The sequence below is a fragment of the Equus asinus genome, chromosome 10 (assembly GCF_041296235.1).
Source record: "Equus asinus isolate D_3611 breed Donkey chromosome 10, EquAss-T2T_v2, whole genome shotgun sequence".
Lineage (NCBI taxonomy): Eukaryota > Metazoa > Chordata > Mammalia > Perissodactyla > Equidae > Equus > Equus asinus.
This window is the reverse complement of record NC_091799.1, coordinates 83,355,880-83,380,262: the sequence shown is the minus strand read 5'-3', so window position 1 is coordinate 83,380,262 and position 24,383 is coordinate 83,355,880. Positions and strand designations below refer to the sequence as shown.

At 43.3% G+C, this 24,383-nt stretch overlaps 1 protein-coding gene across 12 annotated transcripts in view; it reads left to right on the top strand.

Moving 5' to 3' along the window:
• PDZD2 (PDZ domain containing 2) overlaps positions 1-24,383 on the top strand; it is a 345,154-nt gene that overhangs the window by 224,879 nt on the left and 95,892 nt on the right. The window contains exon 1 of one of the 12 annotated variants that reach the window (XM_070519820.1): positions 4,179-4,318. The exons of the other annotated variants lie outside the window; for them this stretch is intronic. The gene's annotated coding sequence lies outside the window, so the exon portion shown is untranslated. Of the gene's footprint in view, positions 1-4,178; positions 4,319-24,383 lie in introns of those variants that run through there. 12 annotated transcript variants of the gene reach the window in all.

Here is a 24,383-nt window from a genome sequence, read left to right as displayed (position 1 = left end):
CGTGAGGAAGGACCTATGCAGATGGAGAAGGCAGCTTCCTATGAAATGGCATTATTTTAGTTACTCTGTGTAATGGTACTCAGAATGTAGCCTGGCATGTCTGTTTCAGAAATATTTAGACCCCAACCCGAAGGATTTGATCAGAAGTACTTATTCAACATCTAAGGGCTTAGTTTTGTGGTAGGAATTCATGGAGAAGCCAACTGACAGAAGCCAAGAAGGCAAATGCAGTAGCTATCAGAGAAGGAAGCGATTTGGGCAGCTCGCACTCAAACTTAGATCAGACAGACAGAGAAAGAGACAAATACGGGGCATAGCATTCTCTATACTCCTTTTACATAAGATCCCCAAGCATTGCTTCCTCTTAACCTAGAGTCTATTAATAGATTTCAGCGGAGCCATGAACCTGCAAGGGAAGAAAATGTTTATTGTCACTAAACTATAGCTCAAATTTAGTATTTCCTTCAATAATGGATTTAGGAAACAAAGCACCATAATATTAGCAGTCCTCATGTCTCTGTCCCCAGTAGAAATGATACATATTATTTGTAGCAGATGTCTTCCAGTATCACACTCATTACTACTTTGAAAATGTATCAGTTAATAAACTTGCCCTTAGATTTTCTTATTTAATGTGTTAAGAAGCACATAGGTTATGATATTATACATTTTTAAATATTTACGATATTGTACTTCAACATAGTTTTGTTTGTAATCCTAGGTGTTTTATGCATTTAAAAATATTATGCTTTTGAGACTTTATAATAGAGCCAGAGAGGTCCATGGTATAAAAATGTGAAAAAAAAGAGAAAGGAAGAAGCCCTGTCTTAAAGGCTACCATTTGATATTATGTAGATCTTCATTAACCCAGGGCGGGAGGGTGTGTTCTAACCCATGAGGCACCTGGGGAGCGTGATCAAATGCAGATTCTTATGCAGTACGTCTGGAGTGGGGCCTGAGATGTCCGCCTTTCCAACAAATTCAGAATAGCCACACTGCAGCCCACAGCAATCCAAATACAGGCCTGTGGTTTCCAAACTCACTTCAATCATTTTAGTCAATCTCAGTTGAGGGTAATAGCTTAACTATTGTAACTCTTGGTTGTGGGAAGAGATGTCCCAGGAGAGGGAAAGTGGACGAATCACAAAAGACAAACTTTACACCCTTTGAAGTGTCCTGTGTTCAGTCTTTTGGAGCCCAGAGTAACTGCCAGGCTGGGATGTGAACGCAGTGGAGGCACAGGCCCAGGAGAGGATGCCAAGGTAAAGGGTGCCATGGCAGATGCGTGTCTTTCGGGTGGCTGGGTCGTGGGAAAGCCTTGCCTGGGAAGCTGCTGCAGCTGCGGCCCTGTGAGGGGCCGTGTCCTGAGCACATGGGGCCAGGTGTGCGCCAGGTGAACTGGGTCCAGCCCGCTGCAGCTGCCTGCCTGCCTGCAGCCCATTTCCTCGGCCTCTCGGGAAGAGGGCAGCATTACCATCTGATTGCCGTACATGTGTGGCGACCATATGATCTGCTCTGAGGAACATCGTGTATGGCTTTCTTCTTCCCCCATGGGTGATTTATTAAGTGTGTAATTAGATGATACAAGTTGTGTATCTTTGTAAGATTTTCATAGACATTTGCAAATTAGAGAAAGGTCCTTTGCCAGAGGATGAGGGGAAAAACGTCAGTGGACTTCCGTGGCCCAATCAGCTTTCTTTAATAACCCCGGAGCCCCCAGTCCTGACCTGCTGTCTCCTAAAGGGTGCTGCTGGCCTTGGTCAAACCACTTATGTCACGTGGCCAGCTGGTGGCCTCACAGGGTGGCTGCAGAGGTCCACAAATCCAATTTTGTTTACATACTGGGGGTTATTGGCTGCCTGGAGCCTGACTCCTGCTCGTCAAACTCCCAAGAGACTGGCATCCAAAACCCAGTTTATTAATTCCTAGTGAAGGAAGGATGCTTCCAGTGACCAAATACGTCACTGCCATCTTGGATTGTTGTTTGTTTCTACCACCTTAGCCCTGTCTTCCCAGGAGAGGTAGTTGAGTATGAGGACTTAATATGGAATAAGTCCAAGGGCCTGGACCCACTGTTCTCTCTGCTGTGTAAGGCTGAATAATGACATGAAAATCCCCTCAGTCTTTGGGCACGCCTTGACTAGTTCCCTTAAGACCACTCCCTCCCTCACCTCGTTTTCTTTTCCCTCGTTCTCTCCTCCGATGTGATGACCCACCAGCTGTTCTGCCTCAGCTTCTGGATCTCCAGGCCTGCCTGCCAGAGACCGCCTCTGCTCCCCTGGACTGGATCCAGGTGTTTCCTGGGTCTCCCGGCCCACCCACCCACTCATTCAGGGATCATCTCTGGGGAGGCGTGTGTGTGTGTGGATGGGGCAGGTGGGACCTCTGCAGGTGCACAGCCAGTACGGGGTGACTCTTACTATTTCGACTCTCTTTCTTAGCTTTTATTTTCCTTTAACTCTTTCTTACTATTTCTACTCTTGGGGCCAATTCCCTGTAGCCCTAAGAATTGTCACCCCAGCCTCAAAGAACCACAGGTGGCACCTTGTGACTGGGAAAGTTCTCACTAAAAAACATGCTATTTTATACCTATCTCCACAAGAAGACTCTCTGTTGATCATCAACGCCCCGAGTTTCCAAAAGCCATCCCATGAACCTGGATGTATCACAAGAGGCGTTTATAAAATACAGATTTCCGGGCCCCAACCCCTAGTTCTGGGTGGGGGTCTAGATTTGTGCTTGTAAAGCATTACACAGGAGTAGAAGAATCCCCAAGATGGTGGCCACCTGTTACACAGTGTTTTGTCACTGTTGTCCCAATGAGTAATGGTGATTGGAGACCTCGTTTTTTTTTTTTAAAGATTTTATTTTTCCTTTTTTCTCCACAAAGCCCCCCCCCCCCCCCGTACATAGTTATATATTCTTAGTTGTGGGTCCTTCTAGTTGTGGCATGTGGGACACCGCCTCAGCCTGGCTTGGTGAGTGGTGCCATGTCCGCGCTCAGGATCCGAACCAGCGAAACCCTGGGCCACCGAAGCAGAGCGTGCGAACTTAACCACTCAGCCACAGGGCCGGCCCCTGAAGACCTCTTTTGTTTCTTATTTATACTTTTCTTTTTCGCTTAAATCTTGTATGTGGCGAACATGTATTATCTTACAAAGCAATCTCTCATTTCCTCTTCTTCAAATAAAACGCCCCCCAGGTTATTCTTACAATCAGCCAAGTTTAGAAACCACTGCTGTAGGCCTGTTATCCCAGACCCAGAGCCTGCATTTTATATGAGGAAACAGGCTTTGTGCGTGAACTGGCTGACTGGCAGGCATCAGGGTGCCATCTAGGATTGTGTACAAGACCACACCCAACACAGACTCTCTACTCCTTGATTCGACCCTCTGTTTCTCAGCCTCAGGAGCCTTGTTTCTGGGGTGTCACATTAGACCAATAATTGAATGCCCATATATGTGGGGTGCCAGACCAAATTTAACCCAGATGTGGTCCCCAGCTCTAGCACTAAAATGTGAGTGACACCAGCCATCCTGATGCTTCCACGGCTGACAGGTTGAGGCCCCCAGGATGCCAGGGCCCCACCCCTTCATTAGACCACTCCATCCTTCAACGCCTCAACTTCCCCATCTGTAGGATGAGGATAATTCTATCTGTGCTACCTCCATTACGAAGTTGTTGGGAAAATCAAACAAAACAACGTATGTGAAGGGCTTTGGGGGAAAAAACTACAAAGCATTATGTAATCTTAAGGTGGTCTCATCATTACCAGTATTAGTATATTACCCCCAAAGACTTTACATTTCTGCTAAGTGGCTCCAAATACAATCCTTCCAGCTAGAAGAAATACTTGATTCTATTATAATCCAATGAAGGCCTTGCTTTGCTGGGGGCAGGGGGGGGGGGTGGGGGGGGACGGGGAGTGGGAGAGGAGGGATCAGGATTCCCATAGAAATATATCACTTCTGAATTTCCTGATTAAAGTAGCTCTAATGGCCCATTAGTGAATCATTTCACACCCTCTGTCCTTTAATGGCTCCTTTCCAGCTGTGCTCCAGAGCCAGGAATTGTTTGGGTGAGTGAGTTGGTACATGTAAGTCACAGGATGTTTTTCTGTCTGCTCAGAGGACTGCTCAAGGACTGTCTTTCATGCCTCTCTTGCTGCTCTGGGTGGTGAAAATGCTTCAAGATGTGTCATTTTGAGAATGGCGGGGTTTTCGACCTTGTGTTCCAGACTAGATTAAGAACCAGACAGATTTTAATATCTGTAAAGAGTTTCTGCAACTGTTCCAACAGAGAGTCATCTCAAGAATGGGTAAAGCTTTATTTTTCTCCCTAACAAATGACACTGTTTAAAAATGAGGGGACTCAGTCTGTGGTAGTTAACCTTAATGATATTAAGCACCAACTACGTAGAATTGCTTAAAGAAAGCTTACAGACTTGGAGAGACCAGGCATAAATACAATGAAAATTGAATTAAATATCAGAAATTAATTCTAATGAAAGGGATCTGTGATTTAATGATATGACATAGATGGCATGTGCTTACTAGAAAACCATTCCAGCTCTGAGATCATAGTATTCTATGAAAAGTCCTAGGTTGGAATGGATGGGAAAGAGCTCATGAAAGAGGCTGTTCTTAAATTGGAGCTTAAAGCATAAATAGGGTCTGTGTAGGCAGAGAGGGTGGGAAGTATATTCCCAGGGGGTGAAAGTACCGGGTAGAGACCGGTGAGCCGGGTACCAGGGTGAGCAGGGCTTGCGGTTTTGTGGGAGGAGCTATGTGCTAACAAGAAGAGTGGCAGGTGAGACTCACCCTGTAGACACTTGTGAGTTGGTCAGATTTGGTCTGAAAAAGAGGAGATTGAAAAGACTTTAGTAATACAGACAAATTGTATTAAATGGTTGAAGTCATTTTTGTTTGCTTCGGAACCCAAATGCCAGACTGCTAAGAGTCTGCATTAGAATTACCTGGAAAATTTTGGGGGAGAAAAATGTCCTCCTGGCTTCTCCCACCATCACCCTCTGGCCCTGATTAGTATTTCACAATCTTGGAAGCAGTTAGGGGTGGGGTAAAGGTGGAGTAGAGAACCTAATTTTTTCTCCAAAATGTTCTCCCAATGCAACCAATGTTAGGAACCATGTAATTTTTTTAAGAATTTCGTCTTCATATATGACATATGAACGACGTAAAATAGCTCTTAAAACTCTCTTTCCCCAATCCGTGTGATCCTAACAGTTAGGGTTTTGAGGTTGCAAGCACCAGAGACCAATTCTGGCTCATTTAAGCAGAAAACAAATTTAAACATAAAGAAATAGTGACGGCATATTGGGTAGCTCACACGAGCCAGCAGAAGTGATGATGTCTGGGCTCGAATGAGCAAGAACCAAGTGGCCAAGAACACATCCAAGGTCACAGCACAGGAACAATCCGCTTAGGACACCACGACTGCCACCACCACCATCACCAGACTCCTGTGACTAGCCTTTATCTGTTCCTTTGTCTTTGCATCACTTCCTCATGATCCAGAGTCAGGCAAGAGCCTCCAGTGGGTCACATCCAAGTCATGTGCCTGTGGACTGGGGCCTGGGAGTGGGGACAGAGAATAAATGTCCCTTCTCCACCACCGTCCAAATCTAAAGGATGATCAGATGCTGGATGACCCCGCAAATGTACATCTCCTTTACCACGCAGGCAAAATGAGTCGGAGAAGTCTCTCTCCTCTTTCTCTGCCATCTTTCCATGTGTCCACATCTTTCTCTTTTCCTGCGTTTTCTCTCTTCCTTCTCTGCCTTCCACCGGTGCCCCATCCTCTCGGATGTGGCATAGCTGGTAGACCAGCAAGCTCAGTGTGATTGGCTTACTCTTGGTCGTTTCTCTTCAAGTATGTCTTTTCACCCTGCCTCCCGCCAAATCTCAAACCTTGCCTGCAGCATCCCTGGTGGCCTCCCTCCCTCAGAAGGCAGCCATCCCATCATCGGATAGCACCAGGTGTTCGAAAAGTTTTTCTTAGAAAGCCAAATACCTTCCACTCTGTATCTTTTTCTCATTCATACTAACCCAATATCCTGTGCCACCCTGCAGTAGTCTACCCCTTTTTTCCTAGAACCATTCAGATATTTGTGTGTAAAACCATTATATCCCTCTCAATCCCACCCCACCCCCGTGCCAAGCCCCCTCTAGTATCTTCTCTGGGCTAAGCACCCTTAGTCTCTTCAGCTACCCATCATAAGACAGAGTTGCCATTTAAAAATGTTGTTGCCTGGACTGAATCAAATTCTTTACACGCAGTCTTATCCAGAACAGGATTATCACCTCCTTTGATGTGCACAGTATACTTAATGCGGTCAAATATTGCAGTGCCTTTAGTTGATTGTCATAGAATTAACTTGACTGTCTGTGAAAACCCATAGGTTTGGACTAAAGCAATGTGAGACTTGTTAAAATATCCCATGGCATCAGATTCTGATCCAGGAGTGTAGGACAACCATCCTGGCACCAGCATTTTATACGGTTACCTTGGTTCACTTGAGAGAACATCTGCATTGCTCTGTAGAAGGACTAAGAAGGTGTGTTCTAGATGGCTGGAAAAATGAAGAGCGCACACTAGCAAGGAAGACTTAGTTTTGTACACTTCACTTCCGTTAAGTGTGTCCTTCCTACGTAAGCAAATAAATACCTTGCATGTTCTTGATGGAAGGAAGATGGTATGGGGAGTTTGTTTGGTTTTCAAGAGTATTTATGATGATGATGATGAGAATGTCAAGTTTATTGAGGTATAATTTGCTTACACCCTTTAGCATAATGAATTTTCCCCAATTCCAGAAGAAAAGATTAAATGAAGTATACTTAAAGAACAAAATTGAGACATTATGCTAACATAAGAAAGAAACGAAAGGAAGACTTTCTAGTACCAGACTATAAATTCTGACAAACACAAGCCATGTGAATTACCACCACATTCAAGGTGGAGAACCGTTCCATCACCCTAAAAAGGGCCACTTGCAGTCAAACCCTCTTCTCACCCCCAGCTTCTGGCAACCACCGATATCTTCTCTGTTCCTATTGTTTTGCCTTTTCCAGAATGTCATATAAGTGGAATCATACAGTGGGTAGCCATTTAAGTCTAGCTTCTTTCACTTAGCATAATGTATGTGAGATTCATCCATGACATGCCTCAATAGTCCGTTCCTTTTCATTGCTGAGTAGCAGTCCATTGTATAGATGTGCAACAGTTGGTTTATCCATTCACTCCTTGAAAGTGCTGTTATATCAGATAGAGGTCTGCGTAATGTCTCATGGAAGAGAGGTTTTGTGTCCCTTTTCTCAGCCAAACAGTCTATTGGACAGAGAGATTGTTGGTCTTGTGTGTGATCTCTGCACTTCAGTCATGCTAGATTGTTACTTTTATGATGTCTCCTGAAGCATGGAAAAAATATGAAAAGTAGAGTATTTAGACAGAGTATGTATGTTTTCTTTTTCTTTGCCCGCAAGCATTGGCACTAGATTTTTGTCCATTTTGAATACTGATTTTGTCTCTGTCTCCTATTACACTTTGAAACAAACTTAAACCCTTCTTATTCTTTGGTTTTTGTTCGTCTTTTTCTTTTTAAGGAAAGATCTGGTCAAGAATCTCTAAAAAGAAATCTGTCACTGTTTTAATATTATGACTTCTTTATTGAATGATAATTATTGTATAAACAGGGATGCCAAAATTTAGAAGTCTTTTAAAGTACTGTTTTCAGTTTAAAATTGGACTTGTTCCACTAAATGTCTATGGTAATAATTTTGAGCTGTCTATGCCAAGAGATAGAGTTATCTCATGAACACTGCACTCTGAAATTCAGGTTAGAATGGAGAAGGGAGAGAGTGATTTGAAATAATTATGTGATGGGAACGTCTGAATTTGTAACCTCTGTGTACCTTTGATTTATGATTTGGTACAAATAACTTTTAAAGAAACCCTTCTTAGATTTCATAACCTCAATTGAAAACTTGTGGGATGCTGATTAGGATATGGCGATTTACTCTAAAGATTCGAAAGTGATCACTAGGGTTGGCGAGGTGAGTTCGTTGTTTGCTTTTTAATGGAGACGGTCTTAGCTTATTGCATCCTTAACTGAAGAACAGTTGCTCAGATTATGTATCTGCAGCCACAGTTCTTGTACCTAGTAAATGGGCTCTGCAGACAATCCTTTAAGGATACTAGATTTTTTCTTCTTCCTTTCCTACCTTTAAATACATGCAGTTTCCTTCAAAATCTGAAAAGAATTATTTGGAACTTGAACAGATTAACTAAAACTCGTCTGGATGCGGGGAAAGTGAGTGAATAGCTAAGAAACTTTTGGAAAAATAAGAACAATGAGGAGGGGTGTGTTCTCTCTCACCAGACAGCAAACTATACCTTAAAGCTATAATAATTAAAACAATGTGGCACAGGAATTGGCAAATAGACCAGTGGAACAGAATAGGGAATCCCAAATAGACCCATCTATGTCAGGAAATTTGGTGTATGGAAAGGAAACATTTCAAAACTGGAGGATAAACGACAGTCTGTTTAGTGAGTTTTATTGAAATAATTAGCTAAAACTTTATAGAGAAGTATAAAGTTCTATCCTACCTTAAAATAAATAAATTCCAGATGGGATAAAGAAGAGCTCAACATAAAAGTGAAATCTATGAAAGTGTTAGAAGAAAATAGGAGACTATTATTATTATCTAGGGTGGGGAAGCCTTCTTCAGTAAGACTATAAATGCAGGAAGTCATAAAAGAGAAGAAGATCCACCAGATTTCGGCATGAGAATACACCAAAGATGAAAGTTGAAGGTCATGTTATGGGAATGGTTTAGGGGTGATATGAAGGAGTGACTTTCACATTTTAGTCAATATTCTTCTCCACCGTATGAGTTTTTTCAAGAATGTATTCTCAAATCGCATAATTTTCTCAATGTGCTTTCCACAGCATGAGGACCATCGTGAACAGGCATATAAATTATAGCAGCTATTACTATTTTTAAACCCCTTTCCTCACTTACAGTGATTCACGTTTAGAAAATGTGGCTCCATGTCTAAGTGTATTTTTGTAACATTCTCTTATGTTTTGAAAACCATTGCCTTGTTGTTGATACTCTGAATGCATTTTCGACCACTCCTCATCACTGCTGAATGCAGAGGGTAAAGGATTCAATTCTGTTATTAAATGCATTGTGACTTTTGGCTTACAGTGAGCCAAGGAATACATTCCACTCTGGGGGGGATGTGAGGGAGGCAGGGACAAGAGGTTGAAAAAGGGCCATAAGCCTGATTTAAGGTGGACACGGTCTTTTTGATCGACATGACATACACTCAAAAACCATTAAGGAGCGGTTTGTAAAAGTTTGGTCAAGTGCCAAGTTGAGTGTAATGTCTGAGGGCCAGGCACTGGAGGATGCCCAAGACCTGTGCCCTGTGGAACTTCCATAGAGGACCCGCCTTTGCAGGGGTCCAGAAGGGGTGGAGCAAGGAGCCCAACAGTGGTAGACAGACATTTCTACTTCTTCTACAGAAACTTCCCCTGTCCTCCTGCTTCTTTGAAATAGGCCTCTTTCTAGCTGAGCCCATGCTCTGAGCTTAGGGTGATTCATATGCAAATCTAGATGTTCTAGAATGCCAAGTGAGAAAGTTGTCTTACTTGGGAGGTAGACAGCCTCCCCTGGGGCTGCAGGGGAATTGACATTCCCTGAGCATGTGGGCCAGGGCCCAGGGGCTGGGATTCAGTTTCTCAGCATTTTCATCTTCACCGTGTGGGTCTTCATGCCTTCCCTTCGCCAGTTTGGATTTTTGTATGTAGTGGTTGACTTCTCTCCATATTTAGCCCAGCAGGCTTGGATGTAGTCGCTGTGAACATTTTTCAAGTACTGAAATTGTATGCCTCATGCTTTACATCTAAATATCATATAATTCTCATAGCAACCCATTTCAGATGAGGAAGCTGAGGCAAAAAAGAAAAAAAAAGAACATCATTTGCTTTAAGGTCACAAACTGGTAAGTGACAGAACCTGGATTCAAACCTGGGTCTGCAGGATCTAAAGCCTGCATTCTGTCCAATAGGCTGCTAGGTCTAACTCAGCCTGTTCTCCAGTGAACATCACACCCTTCCTGTGGCACGGGGAGAATTCTGGAAGGTCTTCCTGGCCAGAGTCCAGCTAGTTCCTAAAGCAGCAGCTGTACCATGTCTTGTCCGTCTCTCCACAGCGAGGAAGGAGCTCTGGAGCAGGAGTCTGGATGGGCTCCGCGAGGCTCCTTCACCTCTATTCCTAAATTGTATCGCTTATAGCCTGGTGACAAGCACGTCTTCCTTACTCACCTCACAAGTCTGTAGTGGCCAGATAGTGATGATACTGCTACTAGTGGCTTCCATAGAATAGGGTTTATAGTGTAAGTGTGAAGACTTATACCAAAGTAAGGTAGTACTAATAGCAGCAATAAAGGTATTAACCCTGCCTGTCTAATGTGTAATCCCAGCAGTTCTGACTGGTCTTTTATCCCTCGACTGATACGCTTTGCCTAATGCTAGTCTCTTGACCTTTCCTCCTACTCTCCTCTATGTATGAGGCTGTGAGTAGCAAATCCAAACCTAATTGTAGAAGGAAGAGAAAATAGCCTTGTTAGATGAAGGCACCCCTTAGAAAGGAAGGCATGTCTTAGGAGGACACTCCTCCCTTCACAAGAACTTTTAGGTGAGGTCTGAACAATGCCCATGACTAAAGTCGTTAATTCTGTTATGTAACATGTCTGTCGATGCTTGGATGACAAGATGGCGGTCCGTTTCTAATGCTCTAGGAAAAGGAAGGAGCTACTTCCAAGTTAGAGCCTGCGCTCTGATAACCTGTCAGATGCTGCAGGAGAAAGGACAAAGAGGAAATGGAGTCCATCCCAAAGTTTAGGATCCTTTAGAAACCTGTGTGAAGCATGGATAATACATGGTGACGTCTTTATTGGGTTTGTTTAGTGACGAGAGAGGCTGAAAGGACAGCACAGCTAATGCCCGTTGGCTCTGACCCAGGAGGAAATCGCTGAATTCACTGTGGTACACTGAAGCTCGCTGTACCACGAGATCCTGCCCTTGGCCAGGAGGTCGCACGACACAAACCTGTGACTGGGAAGTTACCAAGAGTTGGCAAACGCATTCCTGAGGTTCATGTTGTTAAAGGTGTTCATGGAGTCAGCTTCAAATGTATTGCTGAAAATCAGAAAAGAAAATAATTTTTTTATACTATTGAGGTCATAATAGTTTATAACATTGTGAAATTTCAGTTGTACCTTATTGTCAGTTGCCATGTATCTGTGCCCCTTTACCCTTTATGTCCACTCCTGAACCCCCTTTCCCTCTGGTAACCACTAATCTGTTCTCTTTGTCCATGTGTTTGTTTATCTTCTACAAATGAGTGAAATCATCCAGTGTTTGTCTTTCTCTGTCTGGTTTATCTCACTTAAAATCAGACCCTCAAGGTCCATCCATGTTGTTACGAATGGGACAATTTTGTCTTTTTTATGGCTGAGTAGTATTCCGTTATATATATATGTGTGTGTGTGTATATATATTTATATACACATACACACACACACGAACACACACACACCCCAGATCTTCTTTATCCATTTATCAGTCTATGGCAGTTGGGTTGCTTCCATGTCTTGGCTATTGTGAATAATGCTGCTATGAACATAGGGGTGCATGAGTCCTTTTTTTTTTTTCTTGAGGAAGATTAGGCTTGAGCTAACTAGTGCCAATCCTCCTCTTTTTTCAGAGGAAGACTGGCCCTGAGCTAACATCCATGCCCATCTTCCTCTACTTTATATGTGGGATGCCTACCACAGCATGGCATTTGCTAAGCGGTGCCATGTCTGCACCCGGGATCTGAACTGGCAGACTCAGGGCCGTCGAGAAGCGGAATGTGCGCACTTAACCGCTGTGCCACTGAGCCCGCCCCTCACATGGTATTTCTATTCTTAATTTTTTGAGGAATCTCCATACTATTTTCCATAGTGGCTGCACTAGTTTGCATTCCCACCAGCAGTGTACGAAGGTTCCCTTTTCTCCACATCCTGTCCAGTATTTGTTATTTTTTTGTCTTGGTAATTATAGCCATTCTAACATGTATAAGGTGATATCTCAGTGTAGTTTTGATTTGCATTTCCCTAATGATTAGTGATGTTGAACATCTTTTCATGAGAAAATAAAACAAGTTTTTGAACATTTTCCCTCTGAAATGGTTTGAGAATCTTGAAGCAGGTACTGAACAGGAAACGGTTGTTGTTCTTAAGATTCAGATACCCAGTTCATCTCACAGAAGATCAGCTCCAGCTGCCATAGTGGTTTTGCCCATTATATGGTGCTAAATCGTTTCCCCTGCTTGGTAATATCCTTGTTTGCCGTGCCTTTAATGAGTCATGGAAGACAAGAAGCAGAGGGGACACTGGTGATTCAAATTAGCTAGGAACATAACAGTGATGATTCTCCCCAAGATGATCTTCACTAGATCTTTAAGTTACATTCATCTGATCAAAATTCATACATAACAGCTGTCTTTCGTTCTATCCAATCTAGCTGCTATTTATTGGAATAAAGACTATTCACCCCTGCAATGTATTGTTTGAGGAGAAGTGATTACAAGTTACAGCTGGAAATTTGTCATCTTGTCATCTAGATAGCAAACATCATAATTTTAAAAACCAAGACATTTTATACAATTCAAAGCAAAATTCTAAACATCCAAGAATTAAAATGGCAGGATTTTTTTGTATTCTTGATACCATAGGTATCACATGGGTAATTTTTCTCTATGTAAGTACCGCAAATTCGATGGCTTAAAACAGTAGAAACTTAGTTTCTCATGGGTCTTGGGGTCCTGAGGGAGAAGGCGTCCCCTACCTCTCTCTCAGCTTCCAGTCGCTATCGGTAATCCTGGCATTTCTTGGCATGTAGCCGTGTCACTCCAGTCTCTACCTCCATCTGTACCTCATCGCCTTCTCTGTGTCTCTGTAAGTTCTTTTCTGTCTCTAACAAGGACACTCTCATTGGATTTAGGGTCCAGCCTGAACCAATATGATCTCATCTCAATCCTTAAGTAATGTCCGCGAAGACCTGATTTCCGAATAAGGTCACATTCTAAGGTTCTAGGTGGACATGAATTTTTGGAGGGACGCTGTTCAACCCAGAGGCTTTCCACTATTGCATCTCCAGTCTGAAGCAGATTAGAATTCATAGTCAAACTCTTGGCCAGGGCCTCAGACATGGTCTTAACCTCTATCTGGACCCTCCCTCCTCTCCCTTCCATCCAGACCCTGCGCCTCCACCTCCTCCCAGCCTAGCTAACGTCTGCTGGACTCAGATCCCTGGAGCTTCCTGAGGAAAAGCTTGCCTGTCAACATCCACCCCCAAAAGCGGCCAGTCTCTCTTAGAAGCTTCTGAAGTAAGCTGTGCTTCTGTTGGAACATTCTTCGTAGAATTAATACCATTTTAAAATTCATAGAATATAAACTCATATTATGTATTTTTTATTTTATATATTAATATTTTTATTTTATTAAATATTTACCTAATAGCTAGTAAATTTTACTTAGTATTTATCATTTTGTATATAATTTCATTTCAGTAAAATAGTTTATATCATTCATGATGTAACTGACACATTAATTTTTAAAATTAATTAGAGGCTAACTATGAAATCTATGAGGTCAGGGGTCAGCTGCCTTATTCACTGCTTTGTCAGCACTGAGCCCAATGCCAGCCCTTAATTTTTGAACTGTATTCTCTTTATATCATCTCCCAATTTTCAGAGAAAGTCTGCTCCTTGGCACGGCCTGACTCCCTCTGGGTCTGGTGTTGAATGCCTCACCGGGCCCTCCCCCTTTGGGCGTGGGGGCCGGGAGGTACCTGTGTGTTTTCTGTCTTCAGCCTCCACCGTGGGAGCCGGGGAGGATCTGTGCTGGATTCCGTGTTGTCTGAGGGGATGTCTTCGTGTTGTCTTGAAATCTGAGGCGTTTAGAATACGGCTTCGTTAATTGATCCTATTGGGACTTAAGAATGAAATCTGAAAACTCATTTGTTCTTTCTCAGTTGCTTGTTTTTTTCTTTTTTCCTTCTATCCCTCATCTCTGCCCCAGAGAGAAAGAGAACTGGGACATCGAAACTTTAAAAACAGACATTTTCTTCTCTGTAGACTCTTCCATCTGGAATGTCAACCATTTGAGAGGATCCATGAGAGCCCTCTTTGGACTTAGTCACATATTTGTTTATAGTTTTTGAGGACGTTTCCAATGAAACTGGTCTTTATAAACTTTGTGCCTGATAATTTAAAGAAGTCTGCTTTTCAGTTCTTTAAGAAGCAGCAATATGGAAATTTTCCACAGATCTGCCTTGTCAAACTGAACTTTTCTTTCCTGTAAGTCATAGCTGGGACCATCTCCTTTTCCTCAAAGCCAAAGTACTGGAAGCTGGCCCTTTTGAGAACAAGTGGTGCCAATATGTAAATCCTTTGAGGAAGCTGGACGGGGAGGGTAAATAAATAAATCGCATTTTGATACTCTCAGGCCATAAGAGCTAATTTTAAACGATTGCAGCAAGTTTCCTTAGGAGGAAATCTCTGAAGAGAACTCAGGATGCAAAGTGTTAACAAGAACAAAAAAATTCCCTAGTTACTGAGTGTTGCTCTGTTCTTGACAATACCGTGTCGGGTCTTACAGCCCACAGCGAGCCCTGTAAGTATCTGGTGAACTGGGTCCCCTGACCCCTGAGCCAGGATTGCTGCCATCCTCATAAAGCTCCCATCGGTGTGAACAAAGGGTGTGGTCTGCTCGCCAGCGTGGGGAGCTAGAACAAGATGCCCCTTTAACTGTGAGAAATATTTGAGTCTAAATAGAACAATGGAAAATTCTCGTGTGTTTTTTTTTTTCCCCAGGGATTTGAGAAGGTCCTCTGGTCAATACTTTTGTTTCTCCTCCCTTCCAGATTGCACTCTTCCTGGTGTGCAGTTCAAGAAATAACTTTTTAGGGTGTTTGTTTTTCTAGGCAGCCCATGGCTCTGATCTTGTTTTTGGATGTTTTCCGTTTGCTCCAAGTAGGCGGGTTCCAAGGGCAGTGTGCACCGTCTGCCAGCTATTTCCTGTTGAGAACACTTGGTAATGAAGGGAGTTCCTAATATTCTAAAACATGCTTGTGACTCAAATACCCACACTTGCTTGCACCTCGTACAAAAGCAGAGGAGCTGGCTGTTCGTGCTGGGAATGTTTCCCCCAGAGTTGAATTCGTTTGTCTGTAAAGACCCTCTCTAGACATTTGAAAAACTATCAGAGGGGCCGGCCCAGTGGCCGAGTGGTTAAGTTCGCATGTTCCGCTTTGGCAGCCCCAGGGTTCGCCAGTTCTGATCCCAGGTGCGGACCTATGCACTGCTTATCAAGCCACGCTGTGGCAGACGTCCCATATAAAATAGAGGAAGATGGGCACAAATGTTAGCTTAGAGCCAGTCTTCCTCAGCAAAAAGAGGAGGATTGGCAGCAGATGTTAGCTCAGGGCTAATCTTCCTGGAAAAAAAAAAAACTATCATAATGTTCTACTATCTAAAGACATTATAGTATGTTGACACATTTAATATTAAAACAATGGGGCTTTTGAAACTCCTGCCTCAGAAAAGTGAAAGAGGCCCTTATAAAGGAGGCAGCTGAACCAGAATGGAGGGTTGTTGTCCACAGATTGGTGATAAATGGAGAAAGGTAGGTCAGAGAGGAGTGGATGCTGGGACAGGCAGTGTCTCTGCTTGTACACATGTGCATCTGATTTATTCGTGGCAGTTGCTTGTATCAGTGTGAGCAAGCCACATATTTTACAAAATATTCAGAGGTCAGTCGATCTCACAGCTTGATTAGAATGGGCAGCCTCCCAGACTCCACCCTGAGTCATGGGGCAATTCTAGGACCTCTGGGATTGTCCTCAGAGTTCAGGTCAGGCCAGAAAGCTTGCAATTGCTCTGGGAGCTGGGAGCCGGGAGCCTGACCCTGGCCAGATGGACATGGAAGCCAAACAACTGGCCACTGTTGGTCTGTGTTTTGAAAGACATCTGTGGGGCCGGCCCAGTGGCACAGCAGTTAAGTTCACACATTCCACTCAAGGGGCCCAGGGTTCGCCGGTTCAGATCCCGGGTACAGACCTACGCACCGCATGTCAAGCCATGCTGTGGCAGGCGTCCCACATATAAAGTAGAGGAAGATAGGCATGGATGTTAGCTCAGGGCCAATCTTCCTCAGCAGAAAGAGGAAAATTGGCGGCATATGTTAGCTCAGGGCTAGTCTTCCTCAACAACAAAAAAAGAGGGAAAAACATCTGTCTCATCTCTATCTGGCAGAGAATATGGCCTGCACTTGGACATACTCTGCCGATTGCCTGCACCAACCTGATCCCCTACAACACACACACATACCCCCATCTTTCTCAGCAGAATGACTGAGTTCCATGAGAACCACAAAATGCCTCCCTGCCTCGGGGCCAACGAGGCCTCCGTGTCTAAGGCACATTTGTACCACCTTTTCAGATCTTTAGTTTTGAAATCGATTTCTGACTCTCTGTCCCTGTGACTCTGCCCCTGTGAACTTGATTCTTCCAGAGACTCATTTTCTCTGACTTGCCTGTGGTTCTCTTTGCCCCATTCTGACTGCAGAATCAGCTTTGACCCCTCCCCTCTGTCAGTTCACCTTCCAGGGATTCCATCCAGGTCGGTAGCCACAGACAAGTTAAATGGGTTGACCTGTGATTACCTAGTGAATTTCTGAAAGGGAAAAGAACTAATATTTATTGGCATTTCCTATGTGCCAGGCAGGAAACTGGCCGGCTTCGGCATTATCCCCTTATCCCTCCCAACAACCCCATAGGTAGACAAGACTGAAGGATTAGTCTTTGAGGTTAAGTGTCCTGCCCAAGAGCCCAAGTGGCAGTGCTAATGCCTCAACCAAGCATAATTTTGCTCCAAATTGTTGACATTCGGATGAATTTTGGTGAAGCTCTTTAGGTATTGAGTAAAGAGAGTCCCAACCCAAAGGAACCCTTTCCTGTTGGTTTTTTCTGCTACCAGCCAACAAATTTGAAGGAAATCTTTGTGAATACCATTCATCCAACTTGACTTCTCAAGAATGCTCTGCTGGCTGCTTCTGTACCCAGATTAGCTGAGTCCTATTCATTCCTGGCTGGCCTTTTTCTTGGCTACTGTTATTTCTCACCACCTCCTTCTTGGGAAATATTTTTTTATTCTCATTATGTTGCCCTCTCTTACACTGGGTTCTCCAGGAAGCAGATGCTGTGTTGGAGCTAAGAGTGCAAAATGTCTGTTGGGATAACACCTGTGAAAGGAAAAGGGAGAAAGCAGGGGGAGCCCACACACTGCACTGCTGACCTGACAAAGTCAGCCAACAGGGAGCTCTGGAGTGGAGCTTGCCCACGAGAGAAGTCCCATACTAGGTGGAAATGGCTAGGCCTAGTCTCTCCACCTTGCTTACCATCAGTCAGGAATGGCCCGGGAAGAGTGTGACCTTGACTTGAAAGCTGAGGTGGACCCTGATGAAGCTGACAGCTGGAGGTCGTGAGCTGGCTAACAGGCTTCTCACCAGCTGAACAGCAAGTCCTTACTTGAAGGGGTATCTGAGTGGTACTTCTTGGCCATGTAGCCTAGGGATTTGCCTGCCCCTCCCTTATTCTGATTTCTGTTGGCCTGTCAGCACCTGACAGCACATTTTCTTCCACAAGAAGCCACAGGAACAATGACTATGGTATTAAGTTGCCTCTTGCTTATAGTCAGAAGGTGTGCACAGATTGCCGACAGTCAGGAGGGGTCGTTCGTTGTGGAGGGAGAGGTCTCCAGTGCCCAGTAGTGCTTGAGAAGCGCTGGTCTGGAGCGGGGCCACCGTGGGAGGGATGCGAGGTGGCTAAGCTGCAGGGTGCACCTGAGAGAAGAGGCCAACGCTGGACGGGCATGTCCTTTGTCATTTTGTTTCGCCTTGGCTGGGCTGAGGGGCCAGGCTCGTTCCTTAGTCCTCTGATTCTAGGTGACGTAAGCAAGTATTGCCTCCACTTTTCTAGAATTATTGGGGACTCTTAAGCTCATAGCTGAGAGCTGGAATGGGGCAGTTGGCCACTTCCCACACCCTGAGAAACTGCCTCACCCCTCCCAAATACTCACCTGCTTTCTGGGCCTGCCTGGAAATACCTCTTGTTTGCCCTAAGGCTCTTTTCTTATGGGTGTGGGACATATTCTGGGTGTTCACATTCCACTAAAGTGGAATCCCTGATGATGTTAATGTGGGGAGAGTCCTCTTTTGGCTGTTAGAAGTTGTAGCCCTTTTCCTTTATCCAGACCTGGTCCTAATGAACAAGGTTAGGATGGGGCTTTGCCACAGTGAATCCCAAGGTCATTGCCTGGCTTTGTTTGCAGTCAGATGCAAATTTGAGTCCCAGATCCACCCATACCAGCTGTATGATCTTGGGCAAGTCAATCTCTCTAAGCCTCAGTTTTCTTATCTTTACAAGATAGATCCGAATGTCCACCTTAATAGGGTTGTTTTAGGTTGAAATGAGGTGATGTGTGTGCGGTTAACTCAGTGCACTGTCTGGAGTTACAGCTTAATCAATATTGGTACCCGACCCACTTATCTATTATAACTCATGTTAGTTTTTGGAACTTCTGATATAAACCCACAATTAAAAGCAAGCTTTGATTTTTCATATCAACGTTTATGCGTGTGCATCCAATAACTTAAGGTTTCTCTAATGCTTCACTTGCAATTATTTAAAAAATCCCAGTAGATAAACACAAATGCCTCTGCATTTTCCTTGTCTGAACATAACTAAGAATCAGGGGCCGCAAAGCTACTCAACAATGTCGCAGTTTGAACTGGTCAACAGATACATGAAGAGCGCACTGATTGGAAGCCAAGATTTTAAAATCGTTCCACAGCTGTAAGGATTTGGCTTATCTTGTTTTTTTAGGCCAGAGTTCTGTTGATTTGACTTTCTTATAATTGAAGTCCTCCAAACCAAGAAGAGTCCTAGAAGATCATGCCTATGGGTGAACAACAGGGAAAATATTCAACAAATCCTGTGTCTAAGAAGCACCCTTTGCTTGGGGAGGATGATTGCAAAACTTAGAAAGTCAGTCTACATGAACCTTTTTAGACTACGAGGTCTGTCCAGCCCAACCATGCTTGCCAGAGAAGACTTTGAGAAGAAAGGAAAAAGAAAATCAGATTTTAAAAAATCCTCAGTACACTGTCTAGAAGAGATTCAGGAGAAGAACAGAACATGACATTAACCAAAACACAGTGATGGAGGTAGTCATTTTGCAATTTCTTAAGTATCTTTTCTCTGCTGGCTTCAAAACAGTGAAAGAAATTTGGAAAAGAAGCCCACTATTTTGATGGAAGCTGTTTTGACATAACTGAAACCAGGCTTGGCGCGATGTGGGGACTGGCTCTGGCCAAGCCAATGGAACAGACCCTGGAAGGATTGAAAGGAGCTTGGGAAATTGTTTCAAGATGGAGCTGGATCCACTTGAAAGGGGAGGGAACTAGAGGGTACAGACATTTCGTCAATGTTTGAATTAGTGTGTGAGTAGCATCATGTGCGTTGTGAGATACGTGGACCCACGGGAGTCTCCCTTCTTTTGGAATCACCTCTGAGGAGAGGAAAGGGGTGGCTGCCTTTTGAATGGTGCCGTGTGAGGGCTTGAGGATTGCTGGCTGGCTGTGAACTCTCAGATTTGGCTGGTTTTGGGGTAGCGTGGGCAGAAAGGGAGAGAGCGTGTTGTTACTGTCATAGCTTCCGGAGAGTTTCGCTGTGGAGAAGCATGGAAGCTATGCCAGGGGCAATATGGACCCCAGTCCCTGGGTCATCTTTGACACGTTTTTCAGGGGCTGGCGACCCTGAGGTTAGAAAATAAGTTGAACATAGGCTAGACCATGTCCCCACGATTCAGCTATCCTTGAGCACGGATAGTAGCCTCCTCTAAGGCCGGGACAAAGGCAACACTGTATGTGTGAAAGGTCAAGAATTACCATAGGAAGTGCACCTTGTAGAGCTGGAGAGTTGGATATTAAGCAAGACTCAAGTCACAGGGAGTTGGCTGCCCTGGGCTTTGTTTCTCAGACCTGGCCTATCTTCAGCTTCAGAAGCGAGTCACAGCAAAGACCTCTGTGATGCGGGATAAGTGTCTTTGGCTGGCCAGGGAGCAGGGCATAGAGGACATAGGGAAGCTTCATTAGCACCGATCCAGGCAAAGGAAGTACAGAAAAGACTTTGGGTCCAGTAGATCCTGGTATTCTGTCCTGGACAAAAATATCATGGAGGAAATAAACAATGAAACAGTTGATATGAGTGCAGAGTAACATGAATATATTAGCATATAATACATATTTTATACTATGACATTAGCATGGTGTTAAAACCTTTGCCTAGTTAGTATTAACGAGGAAAGATTTCCTCTTGAAGCAGAGTTGGTTTATAATGATGTTGGGACAGTGAGATATTAGGAGACCAAATGGTAAAGAACATCTATTCCACTTAAGTGCGGTCACATGAGGAACTTTTGGAGGTAAAGGGGCTGTCGGGGTCTCCAGAGCCTAAACTTGAGGGATTGGTGGGTATTTGTTGGAATAATGTGAGGGAAAAGGATGGGTGAGATGCTAACAGGGCCTTGAGGGCTATCTCCTCAGTATAATTGGGTATGATTTGAAGGAAAGTGAGAAAGATATCATAAAGGGGGCATATTTGCATGAATCGAGATTTTGTAGGGTGTAAATGGCAGAGAGGTTACAGGAGTTAAAGTCTGGTAAGTAAGGACCTACTGTAAAGGAGTTGCTCTTAAGAAGCAAGACATGAGAGACCATGTGTTGTATGATTCTATTTATGTGAAACGCCTGGAAAAGGCAGATCTATAGCGATAGAAAGTGATGGCTGGAATGGGAATGGGCATTAACTGTAAATGGGCATGAGGGATCTTATTGGGGTGATGAAAATGTTCTAAAACTGCTGTATGGCGATGGTGGCAAAATTTGCCAAATTTCCTAAATATCATTGAATTGTAGGTTTGAAATGGATGAATTATGATATGTAAAATATGCCTCAATAAAGTTGTTTAAAAAAGAGACTTTTTTAATAGAAGGGTTCTTCTCATTGACCAATCATTTTTATGGTGCTTATTATGTACCAGCCACTGTGCTGGTGTATGGGGATGCAAAAAATGAAATCTTTACAAAGGGCATAAATAGGCAATTTTCAGAGAAGGCAAATAGCTACTAAGAATTCCAACCTCACTAATTGTTCCTGACTTGCAAATTATGACATGAGGTAGCTTTTGCCTATCAGACTGGCAAAGATGAAAAAGAGTGACAATATTCAGGAACCAATGGTTCTCTGAGACACTGCTGATGGGATTCTAAATTGGTACCCCCTTTCTAGAGGGAAGATTGGAAGTACATATGAAACACTCGAATGTGCTTTTGACCCAGCAAGACTTTGGACCCAGAAGGTCCACCTAAAGGAATTTATATTCAGGAGGCTTAAAATACCATCAGTATTCTGTCACCTCCCAAATTTCTGTCTCCAGACCAGTCTTCTACTCCAAAATCCAGACTCAGGTATCAACTGCCCACAGTATAACCAGATGAGAATCCCAAACTCAAGGTGTCTAGAACTTAACTCCAGAATAGATCTGTGCATTCAGAATAGGTCAGATAGCCCTGATCCCAAAAGGCTGCTCTACCAGCCTCAAGTGGTGGCAACTCCGTCCCTCCATTTGCTAAAGCCAAACACCTAGACACCATTTTTGACTTCTCTCTTTCTCTCATACCCTCTATCAGATCCAAAAGCCAAGGCTATTGACACCACTTTCAAAATGTATCATGATTCTGGTCATTACTTACCGTCTCTGCTGCTATGTACACTAAGCTGCCATCTCTCTCACTGGACTTTCCGAAGATGATCTTATATCTGGTCTCCTTCCTTCTGCCCTTGCCCTATCACAGTCTATTCTCAACACACAAACAAAGGGATCATTTTATTTATTTATTTATTTATTTATTTTCAGATGTACATCATAATATATTTCGAATTCTGTGTCGATTACATCATGTTCACCACCTGAAAACTAGGGATCATTTTAAAACATAGTGCATGTCACATTACTCTTCTGGTCAAAACTTAACAGCTCCCTGTTTTGCACAGAAGGGTTTGCAGTAGCCCATAGGGCCTTGCATGACCTAGTTTCTATTGCCTCTCCTACCTCATCTCCTACGGCTCACTCATCCATGCTATTCCAAAAACACCAGGCATGTTTCCAATTTACCACTTTTGTACTATCTCTTTCCTCTGTGTACAATGCTCTTCTCCCAGTCAGCTATGTGGTCAGCCCTTTCATCTTCAAGTCTTTGTTGAATGTATTCTTCCCAATGGGCTCCCTTAGCCACAGCATTTAAAATTTCAACCTGACTCTTCCAGCTCCTGGTACGCTTGATCCTCTTTATCCTGTTCAGGGTTTTCTATTTTCCATTTCATATCTCACCTTCTAACATACTATCTGTTTGGATGCTTATATTAGTAGGTTAGTTGTTTATTGTCTGTCTCCCCTTGCCAGATTGTAAGCGCCTCAAAGACAAGAACCATAGTTTTTGTCCACTGCTGTACCCCTAAATGCCTAGAACAGTGCCTGGCCTATAGTAGGTATTCAGTAATTATTTGTTGAATGAATGAATTCGTAATGAGCAAGTAGTAATTTTATAAACAGAAAAAATAGCATTATGTCACGAGAAAACAAAGGTGGAATGAGTTCCCATATAAGCTATCTGAGCTCCTCAATTCCCTGATGAGGTGAGATTGACTCATTCAGGTACAGCCAAGTCTGAACTGACCAGCACGCCCTTTGCCACCCGCCGTGGAAAATGTGCCCAACATCATTAGGATGAGTTAGCAAAGCTGGGCGGCTGGAGTTCTAATTTGATCCTGCAGAGACTGCAGGTTGATCTCATACAGTTATAAGAAACCCTGATTCACTCACAGTAATTTAATAAAGAAATGCAATCATTTGCAAATAAAAGCCTGGAGGTTCTCTTTTGAGGGTCAGTTTCTCTGCAGTCTGTTTTATGAGGTCAGTTCTCACCATTGATCAGGCATTTTCTACTTCATTTAGCTTCTGAATTCCTATTTTCAAAAGGTGTATGGGTGCTTTAAAAAAGCTTTTATTGATCCTTGCAGAAATGAGGTGTATGAAAACCTTTGAGAAAAACTGAAACTTCATGGAAACTTATTGCTACATGATAGAAAGGCCCACACTTCTATTTTCTTCCTGTTATGCTGTATTGGAGTTAAAAATGTGTAGTGCATCCTAGTGTAGAGATACTTTGCTATGAGAAGATGAATTTAAATTAATCTTGTTGGTTTGGGATGTGAATTTTTAAGATAAATATGAAAATCAATGGTAACCTTATTGCATGGAAATCAAAATAATTTTTCCATCGATCACATGATTTAGCTGCTTTTTATCCAGTGTTTTTCTGCAGTGTCCCCCCTCCCACCCACACTACTTTACATCCAGAAGCTCTTAGCAGGAAACAGAAAGAAACAGTTCTGCTTCAGCACAGAACAGATATTGCTGCCAATGGTCCCGGAGATGGAATCCAAGCAGGGAAAGAACAAAAGGGTGGGTGTACACTTAATGGTGATGGACACAAATGGAGCTGCTGCCTTCCAGGCTGACATCCTGAACTCAGTCAGTGTTTGTGGAATCGGAAGGTAGAACACCCACCTTCTTTCTTACTCAGTATAATTTCACCTCTATTTAATTCTGCCTTAAAGATTTATTTTCAGTATTGGTTTAAGATGCATATTGACTTTTATTTCCTAGTTACTAGTGTCAAGAATAATGTATCATCAAGCTCCTTTTATAAGTTTGATGTTGGGGAACAAGACCAATTATAAACTGAGTTATTCTGTGTATTGTCCTGCTATATGTCAAGAACTGTGATTTTACTTTACTAGTAAGCTAACAAGTTAACCTGCCACCGTTTCATGGATGCTGGCAGAAGACATGAGATTCCTGGATCAGAGATGAAAGACAGTTTATTATTCAAAAAATAGCAGTAGCCAGAGTATTAGGGTACTTGCACAGCTTCCCCAAGCCCCAGATCCCTCAGGGCAATGTGGACCTCTGTCCTGGTGTATAGATGGGTATGATTTAAATTTGACTGCTAAATTGTGTGGTGGTAGCAAGTTTTGGTAGCTGATAATTTGGTTTGAGTTTGAATGGCTAATATTATATCATAGGTCAGGAAAAAAAAAATTTCTCGAATAAATATTTACCCTG